The sequence below is a fragment of the Peromyscus maniculatus genome, chromosome 11 (assembly GCF_049852395.1).
Source record: "Peromyscus maniculatus bairdii isolate BWxNUB_F1_BW_parent chromosome 11, HU_Pman_BW_mat_3.1, whole genome shotgun sequence".
NCBI classification, from domain to species: domain Eukaryota; kingdom Metazoa; phylum Chordata; class Mammalia; order Rodentia; family Cricetidae; genus Peromyscus; species Peromyscus maniculatus.
In genome coordinates, this window is record NC_134862.1 from 90,591,173 (window position 1) to 90,605,032 (window position 13,860).

Genomic DNA, 13,860 nt, shown 5'->3' on the forward strand with positions numbered 1-13,860 from the left:
GAGTCAGATACTGGGGTGAAAACCTGATAAAATAATGAAGCGGCAGAGGAGCAACCAGCTGACCTTCTCTTCACACTTCCCAGACAGAAGAGACTGAAATCTCTAAGTCCCGCCCTACTCCTTCCTGTGCGTCTTCTCTATCCCCACTCCTGGCTTCTCTATGGCTGATTCTGGTCAGCTAGTCACTGGCTCCACTTCCTGATTCAAGGTTAACTTTATTTATTTATTTATTTATTTATTTATTGGTTTTTTCAAGACAGGGTTTCTCTGTAGTTTTGCGCCTTTCCTGGGTCTCACTCTGTAGACCAGGCTGGCCTCGAACTCACAAAGATCCACCTGCCTCTGCCTCCCGAGTGCTGGGATTAAAGGCGTGCGCCACCACAGCCCGGCCAAGGTTAACTTTATTAACACAGTCTTGGGGTGCCACAGTGCAATCAAATATCCTGCAACAGAGGACAGAGGCCAACTTTCTGGTGACCTGAAGATCTGGTGAGAGGCATATTCACGGAGTGATGACTAAGGGTGATGGTGGGTACTGGAGGCTCACAGGACACCCAGAGAGCAGAGTTCTTCCCACCAGATCCAGGGCCAGGAGAAAGTAGGTTAGCCCTTGGGGTGACAACTGGCCTTCGTCAACCTCCAGGGAGTGGGAGAAGGCTGCCCGGATGCCAAGGACCACTAATGGTCTGCTGTAGCAGGATTCTTAAAAGTTCTTATTAATAAAATCAAACCCGAGGCGAGTTATTGGGGTCAATGCTGGTAGATCAGAGAGACAGAACAAGCCACAGCTATCTCACCTTGCCAGTTCCTCAGCTGGTCCTGTTTCCTCAGACTGGAAGCTTCTGTGTCCTCATCCAGAATGAATCTCAGCTGAACTGTGTTGCTCCAAAGCCTGAAAGCTTAACCAGCCGAATGCTTAACCAGCCAAATGCTTCTAGTTTCTGGTCCTCACGCCTTATATATCTTTCTGCTTTCTACCACCACTCCCTGGGATTAAAGGCTGGCTTTCTGGGATTAAAGGCATGTGTCACCATGCTTGGCTGTTTCCAATGTGGCCTTGAACTCACAGAGATCCAGAGGGATTTCTATCTCTGGAATGCTAGGATTAAAGGTGTGAGTGCCACCATTTTCTAGCCTCTGTATTTAGTGGCTCTGTTCTCTGACCCCAGATAAATTTATTAGAGTACACAATATTTTGGGGAACACAATACCACCACAGTCTGCTTTCCTTCATCACTGCAGAGAAATCTGCCTCATCACACGTTTATGGGAGCTTTATCCACAAAACATGTGAGCAGCCCAAGTATCCACTGAGATGGAAAAGCAAAAGGTGCCATTTCTACAACGGAATGTTACTCATGCTTTGAAAGGAAGGAGTTCTAGTGTGGCATGGTGTCACATGCCTCTAATCCCAGCACTTGGGAGGCTGAGGCAGGACGATGTTAAGTTTGAGGACCAATGGGACAACACAGCCAGACCCAGTCTCAACAAAGAGGGAAGAATTCTGACACATGCTACAATCCATGAACCAGGAGGATAATGTTAAACAAGGCAGACAGAAAAGAACAAACACAGCATTGTTCCACTAGCCTCAGACACCTAGAGTTTTCAGGTCTGTAAAGGAAGAAAAAGGGGTGAATGGTTGCCACGTCTGGGGGACAAATGAAGGGAAGTTCAAATTTAGTGAACAGTGGCTCACAGACGTGAGTGTCCATTTAGAATCGGGCAGAGGGGGTGATGATGACTGCACAGCCATCTGAACGTGCTTAATGGCACTATGTGGTCACAAAACAGGCAGGATGGCTCAGTGCCAAGCCTCACAACCCGAGTTTGGTCCCCAGAAACCACATGGTAGGAAAGAACAGACTTTCTCAAGTTGTCCTCTGCTCTCTCTCTCTCTCTCTCTCTCTCTCTCTCTCTGTCCCTGTCTCTCTCTCCTCTCTCTCTGTCTCTCCTCTCTCTGTCTCTGTCTCTCTGTGTGTGTCTCTCTCCTGGTGTTATTCAGTGGCTGTGTAGCCTGTGTGTGAAACCCTACACTCACTCCACAGCAACACACACACACACACACACACACACACACACACACACACGCACGCACGCACGCACGCACGCACGCGCGCGCGCGCGCAAAGCAGGTTCTAATTTGGGTGTGTTTTAGCGGCAGAACCTGCCAGATGGGACAGTGCCAGCTCCTTTCTTGAAGGAAGGGATTCCCTATTAGTCAAAAGCATCGCTTCTAGAGCCATACTTCTGACACCCTCAGTCCTTATCAGGCAGCCATGTGAGTGGGCAGAAGGCTGCGCTTCCAGGTGCCACAGCACCCCCGCAGCCTAGTAAGGCCTGCTCTTGGCAGAGACGAGGGAGAAGAGCGTACACACCTGGCACGTCTCTGCCATCTGGCAAGCCCTGGGCACAAAGGCCGACGCTGTTGTCTTCGCAGACAAGGCCGGGGAAGCTGCTGGAGGAGCGGGCGTCCCACCTGCATCCTGGGGAACGCACCTGTGTGAACTGTTGGGCATCTCCGCGCCTCCCGCACCCTCCACAGACACCGTTTATCCAGCCCAGTGGCTGCCGAGTCAGCGGCAGGAGCCACAGCCAGCATCCGTGGGCTGTGGTTTGAGTGCTCCCCCCCAGGCCCCCTTGGGTTACAGGCCCCCCAGCCATGTGCTGCTGGAAGGCGGCAGAACCTTTAAGAGGCAGGGCATCTTGAGGTCCTCTGGGGTGTTTTCTTAAAGGAGATTGTGGGGCCCCAGCCCCTCTTCCCTCTCTTTCGCTTCCCAGACACGGGTTGAGCGGTTTTATTCCACGTGTACTTCTGCCGTGACGTGTTGCTAAACTCAAAGCCACGAGGCCAACCTATCACAAACCAGAGCCTCTGAAACTGTGCGCAAAGACCTTTTCTCTTTGCAAGCTGGCTGCCTGGGACGTTTGTTACAGTAATAGGAAGCTGACCAACACACATTGTTGATTACCCACTATTAGCTGATCCAATATCTGTTTGTTAAGAACCTATTCCAGCTGGAGAGATGGCTCAGGTTAAGAGCACTGATTGCTCTTCCAGAGGTCCTGAGTTCAATTCCCAGCAACCACATGGTTGCTCACAACCATCTGTAATGAGATCTGGCACCCTCTTCTGGCCTGCAGACATACATGCAGACAGAACATTGTATGCATAATAAATAAATAAATCTTTAATAATAAAAAAAAAAGAGAGAATAGACTACTGTGTCTACAAGCCAAATCCATCTGTTTAGTTAAGGTTTCTATTGCTGTGATAAAACTCCATGACCAAAAGCAAAAAGACAGGTTATAAATCACTAATCTCTCCTAAAAAAAAAAAAAAAAAAAAAAAGAACCTATTCCATGGCCGGGTGGTGGTGGCACACGCCTTTAATCCCAGCACTTGGGAGGCAGAAGCAGGCGGATCTCTGTGAGTTCGAGGCCAGTCTGGTCTATGGAGCGAGTTCCTGGTCTATGGAGCAAGTTCCAGGACAGCCAGGACTATACAGAGAAACCTTGTCTGGAAAAGCCAAAAAACAAAAACAAAAACAAAAAAACTATTCTCAGCTCTAAGCACCCAGAAGATCAGACAGAGCTAGTGTTCCCGGGGACCTGGGAAGGCGTGTCCTGGTTGAAGACTGCACAAGCCAAATAAAACAATAAACTAGAGAGTATTAATTACACCCTCCCAGCCACCTCCTGCACCTGAGTGTGACCCTGCCCATCCCATCTTCAAAGTTCATCCGTTCTAGATCAACAGTTGCCGGATGAGTGAGTGAACCCTGAGTAGCCAGCTCCCTCCAGTGACGTGCACAGCCAGGGCCCGCACAGCCAGGGCCCGCAGAGCCAGGGCCCGCACAGCCAGGGCCTGCACCTCACATTTCCTTCACCTGTTGTGCCCAGCCCAAGCCATTCCCATCACACAGATTTAGTTCAGAAAGCCAAACCCGGGGCTGCAGGGCCATTCAGCTATGGAAGCATGTGCTCCGTGCGTGCGTGCGTGCGTGCATGCATGCGTACAAGGTCCTGGCTTGGATCTCCAGCACCCAAAAGCAAAGAAGCCTTCCAGGCCACACTGCCAGTCCATGCCTAAGGGCTAGGAGGCGGAAGGAAATGCAGCTCTCCCCAAGGGCGGGTCATTCCCACACCACGGGGCCCTGCTGCCTCGCAGCTGCTTCCAGGCGCCCCTGCAGCGAGCTGGGGGATGAGACTGGCTTTGCCGAGGAAGGCCTGACCTCACCTTTCACCTCCACCTGTCTGCAGTGGCAGGGAGACAGCTGTCCTCAGCAGCCTTGGGAGCTCCCTTCTTCTCCCCTGAGGACTGCCACCCAGATAACGCGGGATCCTCGACGACATCGCAGAAAAGAATTTCAGGACGAGCCAGGTGAAGTCGGTAGCAAAGTAAATTTTTTTTTTTTTTTGACACAGGGTTTCTTTGTGTAGTTTTGGAGCCTGTCCTGGAACTCGCTCTATAGACCAGGCTGGCCTCGAACTCACAGAGATCTGCCTGCCTCTGCCTCCCGAGTGCTGGGATTAAAGGTGTGCGCTACCGCCGCTTGGCCAAAGTAAATATTTATTAAGCATAGTGAGTCATACATGAAAAGGACAGTACATATCCCCCAGACAGTTGCAGATTCTGGAGAATCGCATTTGAGTGTCTTTCTATATCCACATATACATATGTGTATGTATGTATGTATGTATGTGTGTGTATATGTGTGTATGTATGTGTGTGTATGTATGCATGTATGCGTGTATGTATGTATGTGTGTATGTGTGTGTATGTATGTATGTGTGTGTATATATGTATGTATGTGTGTATGTATGTATGTGTGTATGTATGTATGCATGTGTTGGTCAAGCCTGGCTGGTCAGAGTATGGGAATTAAATTATGTGCCAGTACACCTGGTTTATGCTTAGGTTTTTTTTTCCCAATAGCTTCTAAGTTATGTTCTCAGAGCTGTAATCTCCAAGTTTTAAAGATTCAACAAAACTGAAAACCTAAGTAAAGTGTTTAAATTAGGTAGAAATATGTGAGCTGGCTTATTTTTTCATCTGAAAGAGTTTCCTTTCATACGGTGGTTTTATGAGGTGCACTGTTTAGGGTTAAGGGCGAGAGAGGAATGTCAGCGCAGTAAAACTCAAGATCGCCGTTAGGTCCCAATGAAACTCAGGGCATGGGGCTAACTGAGGTACCTATGTCAAAAACATATTAACATATCATAGAGCTTGGCTCTAAAGGAGTGGGTCTCAACCTTCCTAATGCCACGACCCTTTAACACAGTTCCTCATGGTGTGGTGACCCCCAGACCACAAAATTATTTCGTTGCTACTCCATAACTGTAATTGTACTGCTGCTATGAATCATAATGTAAATATGAAGGCTATCTGATATGCAACCCCCAAAGGCTGAGAACCACTGTGTAACAGTCCTGGCTCCTCTCACCCCTGCCCCCTACTAAACCTTTCCAGACCCCGAGCTTCTCTTTCCTATAAACACTGCTATTTGGGCCTTGCCTCCTCTTGCTTCTTCTCCTGGCCCTCAGCTCCTCTCTTGATGGGTTTGCCCTCTCTTCCTCTCCCTGCCCCCCCTCCCCCCATGGCCTGGCTCAGTCTACCGGCCATGCCTAGTCTACTGCTCTCTCTCCGCTCTGGACTCTTCCAGATGCCTCTGGCTGTTCTCTTCCCCCATATCTACAATAAAAACCTTCTCAACCGTATCTGGGAACTGTCACGTGCTCGTTTCCACTCGTTGTAAACATTCCGGGTCTCATTTGTTTGTCCTGTGGAGTGCTCTGGTTTGAGTTAGTTGTCTTTAGGGAAACTCACATTATCTCAGTAGGAACTCTGGGCTCTTAGCTATTGAGGTTTCTTGACTCCTTAGTGTGTGGGAAAGACACTCTAGCTCCTGGGGGGAGGGCCTGCTTCTCGTTCCCCCTCAGTTTTTCCCTTTCGTTCCTCTTCCCTGTCTCATACTGGCTGGGATCTGGGGGGCAGGCAGTGGGCAGAGGGGGAGGCCATCCGAGGCCCACTAGGACTACTGGAGGATGGTGGGTTTTACTGAGAGCACAAAACACATTAAGTCCAGTGGACCAAAGATGGAGCAATATATACATATTTCCCGAAGCCCAGCTCTTCAAACCGTGGGTCACAACAGAGCAAGCATTAATTCAGCATTAAAGGTGTAATGAGTCCTGGGCGTTTCTGGCAGCGTTCACCCACGTCACAGAGTGCGACTTTGCGGCAGCCTTGGTTCTGAACACACAACATGCACACTGCACCATGCATGCCACATGCACACATGCATGCACACAGCACCAGCCAGTGCCGCCTGCAGCCCTCGGCTCAGATCTGCGACGGCGGCACGGTTCGAGCTGCAGTGTTTTTACTGCACATCCAAAGTTTTCTGTTCTCACAGAAACACCGAGGTTTAATTACAAACGCTTTCAATATTTTCCTGCTGTCACCCTCAGCATGTGTCCCATGAATATATCTCTGGGTTGTATTGTGTAAGAATATCTGATTTTAAAAACTGCCGTTTGAACTGCTGACTTGAGTTTCATAAAAAGAATATCATTTGCCGGGCGGTGGTGGCACACGCCCTTAATCCCAGCACTCAAGAGGCAGAGGCAGGTACATATCTGTGCGTTCGAGGCCAGCCTGGTCTACAGAGTGAGTTCCAGGACAGCCAGGGCTACACAGAGAAACCCTATCTTGAAAAAACAAAAAACAAAACAAAACAACCCCCCCCCAAAAGAATATCATTCAATGAATTGTAGCTTGAGATTAAGACAGAATTTAAGACAATTTTCTGAAATGACTCTAAACATATTTCTGCTCTTTTGTACCCAGCATTTATGTGGTTTATGTGAATTAGTGTTCTCGGCATTAACAATTATAATTCCATCACTTCTGAAAAACACTAAGATATTCCATGTCCTAGGGTATAAAATGTTCAGCCAATGTCATATTTGCTATGTAAATATAGATAATTACATCCAGTTCACGGCTATACGAATTTGTTTCCATCTTTAATAAATGGTAAAAATTATAGGTATACCTAAGCATTGCTTTAAAAATTCTTTATGAATTATTTCCTGTAAACATTTGATGGGCTACATGTTTTGTGTCTCTGTATAGCGAGGGTGGCATGCAAGGAGTGAGCCAAAAAAGTTTAAGGCCTGCCGTAAAGAACTTTTCCCGCCAGAGCAGTCCTACCCTGGGAGCAGATGGCCTGGAGAGTTCTGGCAGGCACCCGGGTCACTGTACTCTTCCTGTACCCACAGCCAGACCAGGTCACAGTGTCTCAGCCGCCCCTGGGCTCCCAGACCAGGCAACAAGCATCCCAGAGCCCGAGTTAGACGCCGGGTTCCTCCTCTGAGCCCCGCTGCCTGGAGGACTGTAGGAAAGAATTGCCCAGCACCCAGGCCACTGTGGACCCTCGGACCTCGGCCTCCTCCTCCCTCCTCAAGAGTGAGTGGGAACAAGGGAGCAGGAACCAAGAGCTGCCACAGGGTTTGAGGTGAGAAGTTCTTGTCACAGCTCTAAGGCTACCTCGTGGTGAGCCACAGAGTCAAGTCGGGGTGGGGTGGGGGTGGGGGAGAGTCCAGCCTCCAGGCTGAGGGCCCAACCTCTGGGATGCGCTTTCCAGATCTGCCCTAACCGGGGTCTCCTGCAGCAGCCCAGAGGGACTTGGAACCCCGGGCCCACCCACTCTGATACTCTCCTAGCACCCGGGTGGGTGGGAAATTTCTCTCCCACGGCTCTTACTCTGGCAGGAAAGGCCCAAAGCCCCAGAGAGAGAGAGCAGAGGCCCAGATGGCCTCATGTCCCCTGGATGAAGGCTCCTGGTGTTCGCTGCCGTAACGGATGGGCAAAGAGGAAAGGGGGTCAGCTTCTTTGGGGGGCGGGGTATGTGATCTCAGAAGAGGCACCAACCAGGGTCATCTCAGAAGAGCCGCTGTGCTGCAGAGAGCTGGCCTGTAGCCCGGGCCACACTGGCTTTGAGAGAGAAAGCCCAGACCAACAGAACCCCTGGCTCTGCACCAGCCAGTCAGCCCTGGGTAAGCTGCCTATTTGGCAACACTCTTCCTGAGAGCCCAAGGAGGAGGGACGTGAGACTCCAGTCAGTGGGGTGACAGGAAGCAGGGTGTGGCAATGCCAGGCTGGGCCAGGCCCGGAAGGGCTTTGTCAGCCCCAGGGTGAGCCTGGAGTGCCACCTGGCTTTGGACTGCCCACCATCAGGCCAACACCATTTTCCTGACGACCCACGCACCTCCTTCGATGCTGGCCAGTGGGGCGGCAGGCCACAGAGTTATCTGTCTGGACACCAGAGCTTGAGTGAGAGGGGCAGCCCCTTCCCTGACCTTTATGTTCCCCAGCCAGGTTCGGGGTGGGATGTGGGGTGGGGGTGGGGTGGGATGTGGGGTGAGGGGGTGGGGGTGGGCAGGAAGGATGGAGAGGTGAGCTTTGACAGCCTCCAGGCAGGAAAGCGCAGCATCTCACACTACCCTTGGGACAATGATTGGGCTTGCACACGCCCACAGATTCCGCCCCTGCCCCAGCCCTAGGCTAGAGAACAGTGTGTGTGTGTGTGTGTGGGGGGGGGATCCCTGGGCATAGCCTGAGGCCACTGTGGCAGAAGCGTGAACTCCTCCGAATCCAGGAGTTCCCGAGGAAGTGTGTGAGTGGGAGGGATCCCTGAGAAGGAGGAGCTGCCGGTTCTCCTGGGGAGATGTGGGATGTGGGAGAAACAATGCCCATTTCCAGTTCAAGTGTTAGACAACCGTCCTCCTGCAAGGGACCCTCGTGACCCATAGGAAAGGCTGGTAGGCTGACAGGGGGGGGCTATAGATCCATGGTGCTCATTCAGCACATGGAAGGCCCCGAGTTCAAGCCCCAGCCTGACGGGAAGAGCCCCTAAGAAGGTCCTAAACCCAGAATGGCAGCACACACCTTTAATCCCAGCATTCAGCAGACAGAGGCAGGGGAATCTCTGTGAGTTCCAAGCCTGTCTGCTCTACATAGTGAGTCCAAGACAACCAGAGCTACATAGTGATGTTCCATGTCAAAACAAGCACCACCAGGAAGAAGGAGGAGGAGGAGGAAGAGGAGGAGCAGGTGGTGGTGGTCCTGGGCATGTCTCAGTTTACAGGATACCTCCCTCCTTCTGGTTCCTCATTTCATCACAGCCTTGGGAAACGGGTTGGCCTGAGGCTGTGCCATGGTGCTCTGCCCATGTGGGGAAGCGTGGTCCCAGGCTCCGGGGAGAAACTACCCACTGTCCCTAAGGTGATTCCTACTTGGGCACAGCCAGGACAAGCTGGCCACTGTACTACTGCCTCCCCAGGAATCCACAGAGAGCAGGCAGGCCCCTCAGCTTGCAGGGCCTCAGACCTGGTGTCTCCTCACCCAGCCTGCAGAGCTGTGGTCAGTCCTATGCTCCCTCTGTCACCACCCAAGAAGAGGGTCCAGAATCTGCATTTTAACACGGTTACACTTGGACGGACCCTAGCCAGCCCAGGTCTGGAGAGCGTGTGGCTCTGGCAGGCCTTGCCCTTCATCCCATTCCCTCTGCCTGCTAAAAACCGTTAGCTTACATCCCTAAAGCTGGCCACCAAGGTCTAGTCCCTTATTTGGCCACTTCCCCCTCCTGAGGCTGACCACCAAGGTTCAGTGATCAAAGTATTGAAGTCCAGCAATCAAAAGTCCCCTTTGGCTACCCTAATTAACAGGCCCAGTTAAAATTAAAATTAAACACCTCATCCTAACAGAGGGCTTCCCCTTCTACCTTTATAAACTGCCATTTTCCTATGTTCCACATCTGTCTCCTCTCTAGCCAGAGGCGGGCCTCTGTTCCTCTGGGACAAACACCCCTTCCCCTCCTCCGTCCTCTATCTCCTGTCTTTGTCTCTTATTCCCTGCCCTCTGTCCCTCTGGGGCAAATAAATCTCCTTTGTGCTGAGAACTTGCTTTTGGGGTGTCCTGGGCTGAAACCTTTCAACCCTGAATGAAGCCGGTCCAGACTGGCTTCAGCGCCTCAGGCACACGGGGACACCTGCTGTTCCCTGACATCTCTTCCCCTTTGCCCTCCTCCAGATGGTTTTAGCTCTGTCTGGAGTCCTCACGGGAGAGCTTCTTCCTGGCCACATCTCAGCAGATGAACAAGTCGCTTTTGTGTGTGGGTGTGGTATTGACAAGGCGCCTGGGAGGCCATGGTGTGTTTTGGACCGAGGTGTCCCGGGCTGGTGAGACACGCCATGTGGGCGGGGCGGTCTCGGCAAGTATGTTTATTTTGGGATTTGGGGGGGAGGGGAGAGGGAATGAGAGAGAGAGAGAGAGAGAGAGAGAGAGAGAGAGAGAGAGAGAGAGAGAGAGATGGAGAGGGAGGGAGGGAGGGAGGGAGGGAGGGAGGGAGGGAGGGAGGGAGGGAGGCATGCACTACCTCTGGCGAGAAGGGAGAGGGATGGAGTTTTTCCTCTTAAGGGAGCTTTAACGTAAGATGATGTCAGGACACTGGGCGGGTCTCCAAGGGGCGGGTCAGAATACTAGCAGGTGTATTTCATGCAATATTTGCAATAATTTTTTTTTTGCTCTAAAATTATTTGCTGTCAATCTGAAATTTAAATGTAATTGGGCATCTGGGTAGTGGTTTTGTTTTGTCTTCTTCTTAGTTTCCGGTGACAGGAAGGTGACTCAGGACCTCACACATGCTACATACATACAGGCTTTCCTGCTAACCTACACCTTCAGCCCAAATGGAATGTCTAGTGAACTATTTTGTCTGTTTATTTGTTTTGTTTGAGACAGGGTTTCTCTGTGTAGTTTTGGTGCCTGTCCTGGAACTCACTCTGTAGACCAGGCTGGCCTCGAACTCAGAGATCCACCTGCCTCTGCCTCCTGAGTGCTGAGATTAAAGGCTTGTGCCATCACCACCCAGAAAGCATTTATTTTTTTAATCGGTTAAATAAGATTTATTTATTTATTGTTTAATTTACGTGTGTTGGTGTTTTTCCTGTATGTATGTCTGTGTGAAGGTGTTTGATCCTGGAGTTACAGGCAGCTGTGAGCTGCCACGTGGGTGCTGGGAATTGAACCCAGGTCCTCTGGAAGAGCAGTCTTAACCATGGAGCCATCTCTCCAGCTCCAAGATTTATTGATTTTTATTTTATGTATATAGGTGTTTGGCTGCATGTGTATCTGTCCACCACATATGTGCCTACTGCCTGTGGAAACCGGAAGAGACTGATGGGGGCCCTGGAATTGGAAATACACACTTTGTGAGCCACTGTGTGGGTGCTGGGAACCAAACCTGGGTCCTGTGTGTGCTGTGGGATGTTCTGTATGTTAAATATGCTGCTCTGATTGGTTAATAAATAAAACACTGATTGGCCAGTAGCCAGGCACGAAGTATAGGCGGGACAAGCAGAGAAGAGAATTGTGGGAACAGGAAGGCTGAAGGGGAGACACTGCCACCCGCCTCCATGAGAAGATGTTAAGATACCGGTAAGTCATGAGCCACGTGGCAACTTATAGATGAACAGAAATGGGTTAATTTAGGATATAAGAACTAGATAACAAGAAGCCTGCCACAGCCATGCAGTTTGTAAGCAATATAAGTCTCTGTGTTTACTTGGTTGGGTCTGATCGGCTGTGGGACTGGCGGGTGAGAGAGATTTGTCCTGACCGTGGGCCAGGAGGGACTGGAGAAAACTTCAGCTACAAACAAATGTTCTTCTCTGCTGAGCATCTCTCCAGCCCACGTTTATTTGCTTTAAAGATTTATTTATTTATTATATATACAGTATTCTGTCTGCATGTATACCTGCAGGCCAGAAGAGGGCACCAGATCTCATTACAGATGGTTGTGAGCCACCATGTGGTTGCTGGGAATTGAACTCAGGACCTTTGGAAGAGCAGCCAGTGCTCTTAACCTTTGAGCCATTTCTCCAGCCTGTTTATTTGCTTTAAAAGACAAAGTCCTGTTATGTTGTCAAGGCTGGCCTTAAACTCCTGGGCTCAGGGGATCCTCTCACACCTCAGCTTCCCGAACAGCAGAAATGACACACATGTGCCACCCAGTGCCCCTACCTTGCATTTGTATTTGCTATTTCTGGCAACCCTACACTGGTGGGACTTTCTGCACCCCAACCCTGGCAGCAGGCAGATGTTAGCTGGGGTCCCCAGGGCCACAAACACAGCTGCAGCAGCACCTCCTGCCCCAACTCTGTGACAGGGAGAAAGAAAAGAGCAAGTCGCTGAGGAGGTTAAAAACATGTGCTTCCTGAGACCGGCTAGAGGGAGAGACTATTTCTAATTCTGGTTTGTACTGTTGATCCCATAAAAGTGGCCACAGTGGGAACCGAAAGCCAGAAGCTCATCCGGGAATCTGCCAGTCAGGGACTCCAACACGACTGTTTCAGGAAGACTTCCCAAGGCACGTCTGCCAGATGCTAGCAGTTTATGATTTGACGGGGTTCTGTTATCAACTACTTGCTAATTTCTCTTACTTTTGCTTCCTGTATACTTAATAAATTAACTCATTTGAAATTACAGCTGTTCTAGACTCTCTTTTTTTCTTTTCGGTTTTTTTTTTTTTTTTTTTTTTTTCTTTTCTGAGACAGGGTTTTTCTCTGTGTAGCCCTGGCTGTCCTGGAACTCACCCTGTAGCCAAGGCTGGCCTGGAACTCACAGAGATCTGCCTTCCCCTGCTTCCCGAGTGCTGGGATTAAAGACATGCTCTAGACTGTTCTTATGGAACACCTCCAGTGACTGTGGAAACCTGGAGTTGGAGATTTTCAAGGTTGAATTGTTTCCCCTTAGTTCTATGAAGGAGTCCTAATCACAGTGGACTGTGTTTTTCTAGAGCAGTGGTTCTCAGCCTTCCTGAGGCTGCGGCCCTTTAAACAGTTCCTTGTGTTGTGGCCACCTGCAACCATGAAACTATATTTGTTGTTACCTGATATCTGTGATTTTCCTACTGTGATGAATTGAAATGTCAACATTTTTTGAGATAGGGGCTTGCTAAAGGCGGTTGTGAGGCACCCTGTGGGGGCTGGGACCCGGGCTCAGGCCCCAGCACCCACAGGGCAGCTCACCACCCTCTGTAACTTCTGCTTCAGGGGATTTGATGGCCTCTTTTGGCCTTCTTGGGCCCTGCATGCACGTGGTGCTCAGACATCCACACTAGCAAATGCTCCCTGGGGCGCCATGAATAAGATGTCCGACGTGAGTCTCGGGTGCTTGAATGCTTTCCATAGCTAGTGACTGTTTGAGGGGGGACTAGGAGGTGTGGCTCTGCTGGAGAAAGTGTGTCACTTGGGGAGGCTTCCAGGTTTCCAAAGACTCAAGGCCATTTCAAGGGCTCGCTCTGCTTCCTGTTTGTAGTTGAAGCCCTCCAGCTGCTACTGCAGCTGCCTGCCACTTGCCACCTCTGCTCCGCCCGGCACGGGACTCTGACCCTCCGGAACCGCAGACCCTAAATAAACCCTTCCGTCTGGAAGTTGCCTTTGGTCGGGTTTTATCGCTGTAATAGGAAAGCAACAAATACACTCATCCACATAAAGTGAAAGTAAACACATCTTCTAAAGAAGGAGCTATGTGAACACACATTCGGAGGGAAGGCTGAGTGGAGATGTGGCAAGAAGGTGGCCGTCTACAAGCCGAGGGGGTGCCTCAGACGGAGACGACCCCGCTGACACCACAATCTTAGACTCCGGCCTGTGGAACAGTGTCCCCTCCCTCCAGTTGGCAGCACTTTGTCAAAGCGATCCTAGGAACCTAAAAGAGATCCCTGGGCTTGGAGCCCAAGGCTGGCTCTGCCCTCTTCCGACACCGGTCTTCCTCTGCTCACCCTGGTA

General features: G+C 50.6%; 1 long non-coding RNA gene across 1 annotated transcript; it reads left to right on the forward strand.

The window, feature by feature from the left end:
• Window positions 1-7,867: 7,867 nt before the first annotated feature.
• On the forward strand, window positions 7,868-12,555 carry LOC121821182 (uncharacterized). The gene is made up of 4 exons (XR_006061881.2): window positions 7,868-8,341; window positions 10,100-10,284; window positions 11,181-11,506; window positions 12,348-12,555. It is a non-coding gene; the product is annotated as an uncharacterized LOC121821182 (long non-coding RNA).
• The last annotated feature ends 1,305 nt before the right edge of the window (window positions 12,556-13,860 follow it).